The 15,085-nt window shown below is 48.2% G+C and overlaps 2 protein-coding genes across 3 annotated transcripts in view; one reads left to right on the plus strand and one right to left on the minus strand.

Annotated features, from left to right (window-relative positions):
* Positions 1 to 3,904, minus strand: part of FBLN2 (fibulin 2) — a 110,463-nt gene extending 106,559 nt beyond the window's left edge. The window contains exon 1 of one of the 2 annotated variants that reach the window (XM_051793228.1): positions 3,756 to 3,904. The gene's annotated coding sequence lies outside the window, so the exon portion shown is untranslated. Of the gene's footprint in view, positions 1 to 3,262; positions 3,731 to 3,755 lie in introns of those variants that run through there. The other variant, XM_051793227.1, reaches the window with a different exon arrangement.
* LOC127473544 (uncharacterized) overlaps positions 1 to 15,085 on the plus strand; it is a 460,553-nt gene that overhangs the window by 389,378 nt on the left and 56,090 nt on the right. The window lies entirely within an intron of this gene.

Genomic DNA, 15,085 nt, shown 5'->3' on the forward strand with positions numbered 1-15,085 from the left:
AATCTGACACCTAAACAGGTGTGCAGGGAGCAGGTAAAGGTTCAAATCTGACATCCATGCAGATGTGCAGGGAGCAGGTGGAGGGGTGTTTTTCCCCAGCTGCCCCTCTTGGCATCTCTCATTCTGTCGTGGCCATCCCCATTCCTCTCACAGGATCCTTTGTACCTTTGAACAGTACCTGAACAGTTTGAGAGTGAGAAAGTTGAGGATGAAATTGAAACAACAAGTTTCTTCTTATTGTTTTCTTTTTTTTTTTTGAAACTGTTCAGTGTTGACCTTGAAAGTTTTCAAAGAACAGATGAAGCTCCAGCTCTTCCCGTGGTGGATGAGGTGACTAATGCAGACTGTCAAAATCCACTTCAGATTTGCTGCAGCAAATTACATGCAGGTTGTAAACAAAACAAATATCCAAGATAAGAGTGACAGCCAACAGGCTGCACCCCGTGAAGCTCCCCTCTGAGTCTGAAACATGCTCCTCATTTAGAAAGGATAAAGTATCGAAATGCCATTTCAGCAGAACTTTACAAATACTTGAGGTTGCCAAGCAGGACCCAGAGTCCACGGGCTCTTTCTGTGTGGGTTCCTCTTATGTGGGTTTTTGCACCCACATCCAGCTCTGCTACAGTCAGCAGGGTTCTCTGTGGGGGCAGAGATCTGTCAGCACTGTGCCCGGCCCTGCTGGGTACAGCAGTGGGTAGAACACAGGAGAGCAGCCAGTGGGAAAGTCAGGATGGGTACAGGGTGGAAGAAAGCAAGCAAGGGGAACTGTGAGATGTAGACTGTGAGCAGGGCCAAAATGCCCTGTGAAGCTGTGCATAAAATCATGGAATACAGTCTACAACTGCCTGGGCAGGGGCAGAGGAGGGGCAGGGACTGAGCTCTGCTCTGGGGGGACCAGGGACAGCAGCCAGGGAATGGCTGGAGCTGTGTCAGGGCAGGCTCACGTTGGATCTCAGCCAAAGGTTCTTCCCCCAGAGGCTGGTTGGGCACTGCCCAGGCTCCCCAGGGCAGTGGGCACAGCCCCAAGGCTGCCAGAGCTCCAGGAGGGTTTGGCTGATCCTCTGGGGCACAGGGGGTGACTCTTGGGGATGGGCCTGGGCAGGGCCAGGACTGGATGATCCTTGTGGGTCCCTTCCAGCTCAGCACACTGTGTGATGCCAGGTCCCCAGGTGCCACATCCACATGGTTTTTAAACACTTCCAGGTATGGTGACTCCACTGCTTCCCTGGGCAGCCTGTTCCACTGCTTTACATTCTCTGTGGAAAAATGCTCTACACTGAGAATGCAGTGGCTCTTCATGAGAACAGCAAAGCCTGGAGTCCTCTTACAGTTCTGACACCCATTGGTGCATGGAACAAATATTGTCCCAAGGCAGGAATCTGATTTACTGACAGGGCACATTCAGAGCTGTTCAGGGCTATTCAGGGCAAAGGAGCAAGTCCCACAGGGCACCCACTGAGCAACTGGCAGGCAGTGAAACCAGGAGAGGGATTGACAGCAAAGAGAAGGCAGCAAAAGGCCTCTCTTCGGTGACATTGGACCATTTCTTCTCCAGGTCCAGCTGGGATCTGAGCATGGGGCAGGGGCACAGGGAGAACACAGCAGCAGCAGCCCCTGAGAGCTGCCCAGCAGGAGGAAACGCAGCAACCCCAGCAGGGATGGAGAAGGAATGGAACTGGAGAGGCTGCAGTGTCACACAGCCACCTCCAGGCAGGATGGCAGGGAGAACTTCAAACTCTCCCTGAAGTTTGTGTGGGTGGTTTTTTTTTTAACCATTGGCCTTTCAGTGCAAGTAAGGACTTGCCAGGCTTCTTGTGTGAAATAAATTGTATCTTCTGTCATTCCCTTACTTAGATATTTAGCTTACATACCCTCCTGAGTGCTGAATTTTACCTGCTCACCTTCTACTGCCAGGAGCTTTTCCCTTTGTGGAAGTATTTCTGCTCAGAGCAGCTCTGTGACTCGTTTGCATGGCCAGCTAAAATTGATGGTTCTTGCATTTGTTTTCAAGATGAGCACATATCCATCTCCTGCTGCAGTATCCTGTAGGATCAGAGGGAGCTGCTGCTGTTGGAGTCAGAATCTTTGCCCACACACACACTGCTCATGCCACAGAACCCCCCAAAAACGGCCTGTGTGTGTTCACTGTCAGCCCTGCAGGCACATTCCTCTGCACTCCTATTTCTGCTGTTATCAACACTGGAGTTCACTCCCATATCCACAACATCAGTTCTGTGTGCTTTTCATGTGCACCAGCCTATGTGGGATCCCCTCCTGTCCTTTCCAAATTTACAAAATAAATTTGTAAAGGTCACTCTGGGCCTGAATATTCCCGTCTAGATTCCAATTGCAAGTTCATCATCCCTGTAACACACTCCATTCCCAACCCAAAAAGAGAGGATTATGTCTTCATCCCTGAGGTATGATTTCCATCTGCTACTTCTGCATGTCACTGCATGGGAAGCCCCATTTCCCAGCTTTCTGCTTTGCTGTCTGGAGTTCCCCACTGCCTTTGCCCACTCACTGAATTACCAGAAAATTGCCAGAAACATCAGCCCTTCAAAACCCCTCGAATCATAAACAAGACCAGCTCTGTCTCATCTCTAGTGCTCACAAATGCAGAGAGAAACGCTGTTTAAGCCTTCCACAGTTCTCTGCTCTCCAGCAGGATCCCAAATCCCAGCAGCCCTTTACAGCCCCTCCTTAACTGAGGCTGTTGCTTTGTCTCATCCCCTGGAGGTACCGGGTGCTGCTCAGTCCTCACACACGACTCACACACAGATCTGGTCTGACCAGCAGGTGAACCTCTGTGGGACCCCTGGTGTAACCCCAGCCTGCTGACACACAAGACAAAGGAGAGACTGTCATTGCTGAGGTTTCCAGCTCAGCCCACACAGGCACAGACCTGCCTCCAGTGAGTGTGGGTCACTGGCAGTTTGGAAGGTACAGCAAGGTCCCCTTTGACAAAGAAGTGCATAAACCCTTGTAATTACTCATCACAGATCGTTGTTCTCCTCTGGTGAATGGCTCAAATACAAATGTTTGCACTGAGGCCAAAAACACAGGGTCTGAGCTCAAGTAACATCCTGGGTTGGTAATAAATACCCACTGCACAAACAAACCACTGAATGGCTTTTCCCCAGATGTCACAAAGTTACCCCATACACAAACTGCTGTTTGGTGCCACCTACTACCCCAGCCTCAGGCTTGCAGCAAAAAAACAGTCTTCTGTTAAAATAAACCCATTGGGATAGAAACTAACCTGCTCTCGTAGAGTATGCAGTTGTCATTGCTGATTTCCTTGCTTCTTGTAAAATACAAATGGTCCAAAGCAGCAAGTAAAGCTGTGTTTTGACTGCTGTGGGGACATGGGTGACTGTCACCAAGGGCTGGCAGACCAGCTCTCTCCTCCAGCCAGCAGCAGGGCCTCATATTAGAGGCTTCCCAAATTGCATAAGGTGTGGAGCTAATAAAAACTTGAACGAGCCTGGAAACCTGATGATTAAATCTTGGAAAGCTGAAGGCCATGTGAGCTGGTCAGCACCGACTTCTGCCATGATGGATCTCTAACAACATGTGAAAGTTATCAGCCATCCCTGTTGTTGGGCAGTGCAGGCACACACAGCCAGCCAAGTTCTTAGCAAAACCAGCTCTTGAGCCCCACAGGGACTATTTGGAGACCTCATCCTGCACAAATATACCCAGTGCACACAAAACCATCTTGGTTCAAAGTTAAAAATTAGTCCTAATGTTACCTGCTCTGGAAAACCCAACTGCAGCGTCTCATTTTCTGTTTTCCCACCGTATCTGAAGCTGCAGTGCTCGATCTGTGTAACAGGCACCCACACACAGCACGTACTGCCTCACTGGATCCATGGATGCTGCTGGCAGGAAAGGAACAAGGCTGGAATGCTGTGTGGCCCTGGTTAGCTCGTGCTCAAAGGTCAACTCCTGATAGCCTTGGACGTGGTTCCCCCGTTCCTACTGAAGGGAACAACTGACCCCATAAAACCAACAGCAGCAATGCCCCTTTCACAGCTGTCTCCAGTTTCCCCCCTGAAATTTGGCTGGGTGCTTACTCTGCGACTCAGGACACAGATGTAAACTGTTTAGGGATATCCCTATATCCTTGTTTCTCCTTAACAATGCCAGAGAGAATGAAAAATGCGGCTCATTAGTATTGTAACCATCAGAAAGAAAAAAAATAAATAGGAAAAAAAAAATCCTCCGTAGTGAGGGTCTGACCTGTAGCAGCCCAGACTGTGTCCTCAGCACCTTCCAGTTTCGGGGGAAGGGTTGCTCTGAAGAGATTTTCAGGCAGTGGTGGGCAGATTCCAGATGCCCACAGGTCCCACCCCGGTGGTCTCCAGCGTGAGCCACAAGCCTCTGTGGGGAAGAGAAAGGGTCACAGAGGAAAGTGTGTTTGTTTGTTTGGAGTGGGTTTTTTGGTTGTCCTCAAAGTGAGATCTGAACACTGGGATTACCAAAGCACTGTGGTAGCTGCTCATCAGAACAACCCCACTTCCCTGTGTCCCCTGTGCACCTCCAGGCTTTTCTGGAATAGTTCTGCATAGTCCAGCATCCTCACAGGGGTGAGGGAAAATGTTGGAGTCACACCTGAGCCCTGTGCAAACCCTGTCCTCAGAGAAGGAAGGGGGATCTCATTTTTCCCCTGATTTTAACCCGAGGAGGAGGAGAGGCAACTGTGTGGCTGCCAAAGGCCCCACCAGCAAGAGGGGACCCCTCAGGGGGCTCTTCATGCAGGAGGGTCTTTCTCCCCCAGCACCTTTGGTGCAGCCAAGCAGGGTCTGGGCTCCCTGTGGCAGACCTGGGGGAGCCAGGGTGCCCTCCAAGAGGTGTTTTGGCTCAAGGAGAGGGAGCAGGGAACCATTAACACAAGGAAAACACAGGAGTGTGCCCTGCCTGGGGTGAGGAGGGGGGGCTGCAGTGGCCCTTCCACCTCTGGGCACCACCCACCATCACTTTCTTCTTTGGAATTCCTCTGGAGCAGCGCAGTGCCTTTGGCCTCTTAAGGTGTCCACACACAAAAAGAACCCTTTTCCTCGTTTCTCCTCATACTGGGTGCCTGTGGCAAGGCTGGGGGGCTGCAGAGGCCCCTCTGTGAGGGGAGGCTGGGCTGGTCCCAGGGGTTTCCACAATGGCCCCCTCTCAGCCCCTCTGGGCAGAGGGACCAGAGAAAGGTTAAAATGCCACTAGTCTGGGAAGAAAAACGTGTTAGAAACAGCCCAGTGACACCCCAGAGAAAAGAGGGGGAGGAACGTGCTTTTAGGGTTTTGTTTCTGGCCCATCTCTGTTTCAATCAGCAATAAATTAAACTGATTTTCCCTGAAACTGCAACACTAATGCTTCTGTGACAAGACAGCACCAGTCACTGAGAAACTGGAAAACATAATGAGGATTTTTCCCTCTTTGGCATTATCTATATAAAGTAGCACAAAACATAGTTGGGAATTGCTGCCATAAGTAGAAAACCTCATGACATTTGGGGTGAGTGGTGGCAGCTCCTCACAGTTCCAGATGGAGCCATCCCAGTGCCAGCCCCCCACAGCAACTCTGCTCCCCTCCCGCCACACTATTGCTGAATTCCACCCCGAGGTGATGCCCACAAGGTGTGGTTAATCCCTTATTTACCTTCCAGGGGAGCTGTGATGTTTAGTCAGTGCTTGGGAACAGCTGTGGAGCCAAAAAAATTGCATTCCCATCCCTGCCCCCAGGAATCACCTCAGCGAGTTGTTTTCCAGTGGAACTTCAGCGATCTCCACATGAGGCTCAGAAGGGCTAAATTTAAGCTTGCTGTTAGTTAAGAATTTTATTTTTTTTTTTTTTGCTGAGACATATCTGTGTGCAAAGCTCTTTGCAAAAAGTGTGTGTGGGTTTGAGGAGTGGGAGAGGGCTGTGAATAGATTCAAGTCCTTCAGTGGTTACCAACAGTCTGCTTGAGATGTAAATTCCTCCTTAGCATTGAGATCTTGAAAACATGTGGAGACCTGAGCTGGTATTGGTTTTATTTTATTTTGTGTAGACCTTTATCTGCAAACAATAAACAGAAGCTTTGCCTTATGCAAGGCATTGCTGAAGAGGGAGAGAAAATGTCCTTTATCTCTTACATTCTTGTTATGCAGCATCAACACAGCATTTAATAAAAAGCATCTTGATATAGTAATAGTTTAAAGCTTGTTTTCCAAACGGAACTGTTGTTTGCCCAGAGTAATGTAAATTTGCAGTTCTCCTTTACACTTCACAGACGGCGAGAGAAAAAGGTTTTAAGATCTCCCCAAAGGAGAGATTTAATTGTAAAACAAAGCACTAAGTATGACATCTAGCTGAGGCTGTAAAGGCTACAGTAATTAAGAAAGGCTAAAACATATGGTGCACTTCATGAGGCTGGTTAATATGAGCTCCCAAACTGCACCTTTTTGTGCCTGAGAAGAAATGAGAGGAAAGCACAGCTATTCTCCTCATCCTTGAACCATGAGAAAGCCTCCTGGTGAAGCAGGAATGGCACTCCCACCTTCACTCACTTCATCTGGAGGAGAGGGATTTCCTTTCACCAGCTAAGCAAGAGATGAGCCACAGCTGTGATCTATTAATGCGTTTACAATGTGATCTGAGGGCAGGAGATGGTCATTAGTGGCCTGTAGCAGCCTGTGGGTGATGCCAGCACAGGACAGTGCCACACTCCAGCTGGAGAAGTGTCCCTTAGCCAACACTTACCCTACACCTTAGGCACCCTCCCGAGACCCAAGTGCTGGGTTACACTGCAGTGATGGAGATGTGCTGTGGAGCACAGGGAGCCCTTGTGCAGGCTCTGACAGGCTGGGGATGTTGCAATGTGGTCAAATCCCACAACAGCAGAGATGGAAACAAAACAAACCCACAAAAACAACTTGTGTCATCTGATACAGAGAAGCTGAGAGCCAAGTCCTTAGCTGGTGTTAACTAGCACAGCTCTTTCTACACTCAGGTTTTTGGGCTCAGTTCTCATTATTTCATAGCTTTTAAGCTCTACTTACCCACTTCAGTGCTCAGAAAGTCTATAAACTCTGGGCTACCAATTTGAAACTGTGTTTTATGAAAATCACTGCTTGGCTAAAACCCATAAATGTCTTTTCCAAACATTTACCTCTTTTGCTGCTGTGGGTGCACAGTTTGGATGGGTGAGGTACCTGTTCCTGACAGTGTGTCCACACCTGCTGGGCCAGTTTAGCCCTCCAGATGAGAGGGCACTGGCATTTGAACCGAGAGTATTCACAGCCTTTTGGCTCTCAGGAAGACAGTCCAAAAGGAAGCCAAGGAAAAGGATATATTTCTTCTTTGTGCTCCCTGAAAGGGGGGTCAGAAAAATAAGAATATCAGCAAAAGGCAAAAATATATATATGACAAGAAAAGCAGATAAGAAAGCACATCTGACTGCCCTTGAGCCAAACATTGTTTAGTACCACAGGCTTGCCCCTGTCACCCAGGGATGTGATATATCCACTCAGAGGGGCACCTTCAAAGGGAAGGAAAAGAATTTTGGGACATTTTCCCAGGAGGAAGCCTGAAGCTCAGAGCCCTCTGCTAGCAGTGTGTATAAGACACAATTTGCCCAGTTAATTGGGTCACTGATGGAGAAAGGTGGGCTGATCTGTCAGACCTGCAAAGCAATAAATGTCTGTGCCAGCAGCAGGTAGAGAACAAGTGCAGAGCAATAACAGCCCAAACCTTTAGCAAAGTAAGGGAAATTCTTCCTGAGAATGAAAAATAATAGCAAGCCCATAAGTTCTGGAGGTGTGTTTCTCTTCTCTTTTTTTCTCTTCTTGTGTACAAGCAACATGGAAACAGGAGAAAGAGGATAATTTCTCTGGCACTGAAGTGTTTTCTGACTGCAACTATTTCTGGATTCCCCCAGCCCCAACGTTTGGAGTTTGATCCCAGGAGAAAATGGTATGGTTTGCATTTTTAGGGAAAAAACCCTCAGATTAATTTGTGCAGATTTGCATATAAATGACTTTCAGGCTCAGCATCCATCACGATGGCAAGTCTGGTTTGTGACTTCCAACTGTCTGTGGTCTCCAGTCATCATAGCAGCCTGCAGGTATTCTCTCAACTTGGGTTTGCTTCATTTGAGTCTGAGCTCAGAGGCAAAAATATGTTCTCTTCTAGCAGATGCCTTATTGAGATGTGATTTACATCAGGGAAAAAAAAAGCGAGAGAAATATCAATATTTGCATTATAAACATGATTTTTAGGATGTCTGTTGTGGTTCATTCATCTGTTTTTTTGGCTCTTCAATACACTGAGTTCACTTTTATTTGACTGCACGAGCATATGGGCCTCATTGTCTTAATGACAGGCTGACTTTATTCTCCATTCTTGCTGGCACTTCCTAACTGTGGGGGGGGTGTCAGGTGAACTCCGTTGGTATTCAGAATTATCCATACATATCCTGGCCTGATTGGCATCTCACTGATCCTGGCTAAACACCCAAGGAAATTTTAGATGGTGATCATCTTTTCGGGGAAGATGTGGTTCCTCCCTGCCCAGCAGAGGCTTTGGAGAGGGAAGGCCATCAAGGACAGCTGGAAGTGTTTCCTGGAGGTGACTCAGGATTCATAGCCCCCAGGTGTGGGTGTTCTGAGTGGGCTGTCTGGGCTCCAGTGCTGCCCTGTAGGACCCAGGCACAAACACCCTTCCTGCCAGCAGACAGTGGGATCATGTCCTGCTGGAGCAACCAGAAAAAACCTGGGAGGGGAAGAGCACCTTCCACAGGGGCTGGAAGTCCCCAGCCTAACACAGGCATCATGTGCACTTGTCACCACCCCAGGTGACACTGGAGTGCCACAGACACCTCCCTGCAACCCAGAGCAACCCCCTGGGCAGTTCCTGTGTAGGTCCCATGGTCACCTCTAGCTTTGGTTTCAGCACCATGACAGTTTTCCCCAGAAATCCCTGCAGGTTCCCTGATCCCCTGGGTGAGTTCCACAGAGGAGCATGCCTTTAATAACGTCAGAATAGCAGATCTTTTACCTCTTCCCTTCCCTGAAGAAAAAGAGATAGAGGTATATAAAATCATTAAGTGACTAAGCCAGCTCCTGGGACACAGAAAAAACTACGTGCTTAGATATGTTCAACAGCCTCAGAGTCTGCAGAGGGAAGGTGGGAAAGGAAGGAATGCTGCTTGGAAAAGCTCCTGAGGAAATGAGGCAGCTGTCTCTGCTCAGGAATTTCTGCCACAGCCATTTCACACTCCAGGCTGAGCCCACATGCCCAGGAAATATGTGGGTAATCCACCAGTTACCAAGTCACAGAGTCACAGAATATCCTGAGCTGGAAGGGACCCACAAGGATCATCAAGTCCAACCCCTGGCCTTGCCCAGGACCCCAGGAATCCCACCATGTGCCTGAGGATGTTGTCCAAATGCTCCTTGAGCTCTGATAGGCTTGGTAGTGTTGGTGTTGTGCCAAGCAGTGAAGTTCACAACCACAGGCCTGTGTGATCCTTGCAGAAACACTCCTCGTTTTTCACTCAAATCCAACTGATAAAAGCAATAGAGCAGTTTTGACCTCCCTTGTAAAACTGTTACCTCATTGCTTCCTCGCTGTTTCTGTGTCTCTGCTCACCTCCCCTCCAGCCTGAGCCATGATGGATTGGGGTGCAGGACCCCCGGGGCCCTCCCAGCACCATCCTGCACCGCCCAGTGCCTGCTGTCCCTGGTGCCCGTGAGCCCTGCCTGTGGCTGGGGTCACACTTAGACTTCTTCTTCAGAGCAAATCCCCATGGTGGAAGCAATTTGGAAGCATTAACACCCACCTGACATGCCAGAGCTGAGAAAATTGTTGAAAACTACAGCAACTGAATTTCCTGGCTCATCAAGTGGTGCTGAACAGCCGCCCTCCCCTTCAGATTTCACACCCAAGTCTCTCACTTTATCTTTCTGTAGTTCCATCGCTGCTGACGAGTTTGAAATGTGCCACAGGTTGTAGTGATGGAGAGTTGGTTCCAAAGCTCCCCCTGCCACTGGGGCTCTCGAGCAGGGACACTGAAAAGAGGGACAGTTTGTGCCTCCCAAAACAGTCACTCCCCAGAGCTCACCTTGGCAAATTCCATCTTGTAAGCCACCAAAAATATCTTCTGATTTAAAGTCTGCTTTTTACATGATACACAAGTGCATCATTTCTGTCAAGAGCTACTTTGCATCATAAAGAAAGAGAAATAACACATGAGAAGGACTAAATAGAAAATTGGTTGTGTTTCAAGAACTCAGTTCCATGACAAAAAACTACCAGCTCCCAAAGGCAGAGATATTGTTTCCTTTCAAATTTCTGCACATAGCCAGCAGGAATACCTAAAAAAAAAATAATTCCACTGAAATAGGGGGCAAAAAAAAAAGGAAAAAAGAAAAAATGCACTCTCCAAACTAAAGTCTTCTGTATGCAAAGGCAAGGGAAGCTGATACATTTTTACAGCCAAATTCACTCTGCTGCAGAAGGAATGTCCCCAGGGCCCAGAGATTACATGGCTTATCCAACCTGTCCTACTCCTCACTGCCTCCTGCATCTGCATCTCCCACTCCAGAGGCCCCACCAGCGCTCAGGGCACAGAGTTCTCAGGAGTTTGGAGTCCCATGGGAACTGGGGGATGCTCTTTCCATTTGGCTCAGGAAGACAATGCAGAATTCTGAGCCTTTGGTTGGGTTTGCATGCAGCACTGCTTCAATCCTAGGCAGATCCCAAAGGCAAAAGTGCTCCACTTTTCCCAGGAGCCTGGTGGGAAGACAGGCAAGCCAGAGGTGCTGCAGACCAACTCCAGGGTCGTGAGCATTCCCACAGTCACCTTTAGCTGATTCCCCTCACTGCATATGTGGACCTTGCCATTTTTGTATCCTTCCATGTCCATCAAGGGCTGTAATTTAATAGCTGTCTACCTATAAAGCATCTAATAAGATGGAGAAATCATGGAATATTACATAGTTCTGGCAGTGGGAGCCCATGCTGAGCTCAGACCAACCTCTCCCTGTGGTCCCTTCTGCCATCTACCAATTCCACACTCCCTCTTCAGAGATGCCCTTAAAATGCAGGGGAGGGCATCACCCATCCAGGAAAAGAGCTTAATAAAGCAGTTGGTTGCTGACACACTCCCAGCTTTTCCCAAAGTGTTCCAAAGTGTTCTGCACAGCTATCAGTTTCCCAGGAGCTGGAATAGGAGCAGTAAAACAGTGGGTAGCATCATTATGGACCAACACAGAGAAGAGGGGAAATGAGGCTCACTTGACATTCTGTTTGTGCTTCTGGCACAGCAGCAACAAATGCAGTGAAAGTGCCAGAGCAGCTCTAAGGCTGGAAAAGAGGAGAGTCTGGCTGGAATGGCAGCAACTAAAAACCAGAGGTAATGAATGCTGCTGTGGTCCCAGCACCAGCAGCGCTGAGGCTGCACTCTTTTCAAACTCAGACTCACAGGCAGAGTTAGCAGCCAAAAAGAGCATTAAATTGGTCTGCTGTGACAACAGAAAATCCTGCCTGAGAGTGAAGCAATCTGAGCACTGACAATGAGATATTGCAGTTTGGGGCTGGTAAAACATGGACGTGCACACCCCGCAGTGCAACAGGAACCCAGAGCGTCCATCTGAGCCCAGAGATGTTCTCCTACACCAGCAGCCCCACTCTGGGGTCCTCCCTGCCCTCCTGCAAGGGACCTACTTGGCCGAGGGTGTGTTTGACATCATGGCTCAAGCTGTTCTGTATCTCTTTAACGGAGCACGGCCCGATAACAAGAAATGTTCCCTTAATATTTGGAGAATTAATGGTGCATGAGTAATGCAGCAGCCTGATCCAAAAAATGTTCCAGTATACTCTCATATTATCAAGTCTTTCCAAACACCTAATTCCACTGGTACCCACAGAATATTGGAGGTGACTGGTGCCCATCCCAGGCTGTGGTTGGTCCCTGCCGGGCTCACCGGGGGTGTGGGGAGGAGGATCCTCAGCAGGCACCTCTAACACACACACTCATGGGAGGCTGTACAGCTCCTCAAACTCACTTGGACAAGTTATTTGCATTAATTTAGAATTTACAAAGAAACTTTTCCCCGAAAGCTGTCCGCGGGCACACTGACACTGTCTCTGCAGCAGCACCTGGAGCTGCTGAGGGCACTTGGTGTGTTCAGCTGGAGCAGAGGAGACTGAGGGGAGACCTCAGTGCAGTTCCAATTCCTGGGCAGGGGCAGAGGAGGGGCAGGGACTGAGCTCTGCTCTGGGGGGACCAGGGACAGCAGCCAGGGAATGGCTGGAGCTGTGTCAGGGCAGGCTCAGGTTGGATCTCAGCAAAAGGTTCTTCCCCCAGAGGCTGGTTGGGCACTGCCCAGGCTCCCCAGGGCAGTGGGCACAGCCCCAAGGCTGCCAGAGCTCCAGGAGGGTTTGGATGATCCTTTAGGAATGGTCCTGTGCAGGGCTGAGGGTTGGACTGGATGATCCTTGTGGGTCCCTTCCAACATGGCATTTTCTGGGATTCTGGGATCTCCAGGCACCAGCTGCCCGTGCAGTGCAGGCCTGCCTGTGCTGCCTGGGAACTTCACAGCCCTGCTGCTGCTGCTCTGTCAAACCACAGGATTCCTTTTAGCTAAAACCCTCCTCCTAACCAGCATTTCTCAGGGCTGAAGAGGTTTTGGAACTCAGAAGATCATATGGGGTTACTTAATGAATTGCATGTATTGTCTTGCTTCTGGGAGCTGATTTTTGGTAAGATAATTCCCCGACCTGCCTCACTGCAGTGTCTGTCAGCTGGGCCATGCCCCCACCAAGGTGGGAATGTGGGTGTTACAGCATATGCAGCTTCCACACGGCCTGAAGTTTCTTCCCAGAAGGGTGGCAGCAGGTCCTGGACTCTTAGGGTCTGATGTGCTTTCTTGTTGAATCAACCAGCAAAAAGAGCCATTGCAGGCAGTCAGTAACTGAACACTCCCCAGTTTATCTGCACTTCTCTTTCCCTTCACAAGCACTGACATTCTGTGCTGAGGACACCAGCACTGTCTGGATGGATTTGTATGTGTATTTCTGAAAGAATGGATAAACGTGGGCCTTTTCAAAAGTATTACTGATTTTCTAAGAGGTTTTTCATGCATTATTTACAACTGAGCTACCTGGCACTGCCCAGCAGTGGTGGTAAAAGACACACAGATGAGGCTGCACAGCCCCTGATTCCACAGGACCCATCACATGCAGGTCCTTTGGTTCAACTCCAAACTCCTGTTATTTTTCCAGTGCAATTCCAGTTTGATACTGGGAAGCTGGCCTGGTGGAGTTTCACAATGATCTGGAAATCCAAGGAAAATGATAATGTGTGCTGAGTTCACAGGGGGATTTTTTTTTTCTTTTCTTTTCATTGCCTTTTTTTTTTTTTTAATTTATTGCTAAGACTACAAACCCAAATCTGGGATCTGAAAGGCAAGCTGGATTCCTTCCCTGACATACCCTAACTATAAAGATCTGTAGAAAAACCTCACTTAACCTCTCTGCCTAATGAAAACCATCCCAAGCTCTGTCTCCTGAGCAGCTGGGAGGGAGGAGAGGACAAGGCGAGGGCAGAGCAACCACCACGGACTGGAACTGTGTCTTCACTGAATGTTCACCTTCAAAAACTAATAAACTTCTGGGGTTTTATTTTTATTTTTAATACTTTTTTTTTTCAGCAGTGAAAACAAAGAAGTATTTCACATGAAAATTCAGGTGATTACTAGGTTTGCAGCATCACTGACAGATTCCCCCCAGTTATTTAGACTGGCTGGATAAAAGGCAAAAGCTTTGACAGAGCAGAAGCAGAGGCTTCATTCATTCCCTCATTTCTCTGCTTTAGTCCCAGTCTCACTTTCCAGCCTTTCCACCACTCCCCAAGGATTTTATCTCTCACTGGCTGATCTGAATTTCTGTTTGTTCTCTACTTCTACCCAAGTTCCCATAGTAAGTCTCTCAGACATTTATCACCCTGAACCTCAGCCCTCTCTTCTCAACCCTTTCTGGGCATTTAATATATAAACCCCTCTTTCAAAACCCTGCTACTTAGCAAAGGTAAATGCTATGGCTCTGCTATCAGAGCAGTAAATAGGCAAATATTTTGCTTGGCAGTCCTGGCTGCAGCAGGAACAGTTATGCAAACTGAATTTAATGCCCAGAGCAATGAGTTCCTTTTTATAACAAAATATACAGTATACAGAAATGTATGCTCAGATTTCTGTACCTGTTATGGAAAGAAAATTACTATAAGAACCCATAAAAATATGAAATCAATATATCACTTGCTGGCATTGCTCCTGTAAGATGAGGGGCAGGCTGGTAGCTGCAGTTTGAGTTTATACCTGTGAAAATCACACCTCATTACATTCATAAATAAGATGAGATTACTTGAATTGATCCCTGAAGTGCAAAACAAAATTACACTTCCTTTACTGTAAGACAAAGTCAATAAATAGTTGAATTTTAAAGAGCTGTGCAAAAAAAATGCTGAAGCTGCTGTTGTCCCCTTGACAGACAGACACAACCATGTCAACATTTCCCACCAATCCCCATGTGGTGTGAAAAATGTGTGGTTTATCTTGCTCCTGGAGAGCAAAAAATTGCTCCATCTCTACCCCAGAGCAGCTCACTCTGTAGTTGTGCAATGGAAAGACATTCCAGCACAGTGTAAATTTGGGACTGCATTTCAAAAATGTTGAGTTTTCCCTTCATGGTTAATGCTGCAAAAAAGAACAGTCTTTGGTGGTACCAAGGCCCCGTTGGTTCACAGCCCAGAGCCCTTTGCACAGGAAAGACATGGTGCAGTATTTGTTATATCACACACACCCCCTTTACCTTTCACTTGGAGGGGAGGAGAAATTCCTGGGAGACTTGTTGGGCAGGACCTCAGCATGAATTCATGGATGATCATGCTCCAGGACTGCTCTCCATCCCACAAGTCCTGAGGAGCCAGAGAAGTGCCCCATTTCACCCTCCACATCTCCCAGTGCCAGCGCAGACATTCCTGCTGGGAGGAATCACAATCCTCCTCTCACCCCCATTACTGTAAGGATATTTTCCAAGGATATTTTCTGCA

Source organism: Manacus candei, unplaced genomic scaffold (assembly GCF_025592945.1).
Source record: "Manacus candei isolate 608988 ecotype Guabito, Panama unplaced genomic scaffold, ASM2559294v1 h1tg000036l, whole genome shotgun sequence".
NCBI lineage: Eukaryota > Metazoa > Chordata > Aves > Passeriformes > Pipridae > Manacus > Manacus candei.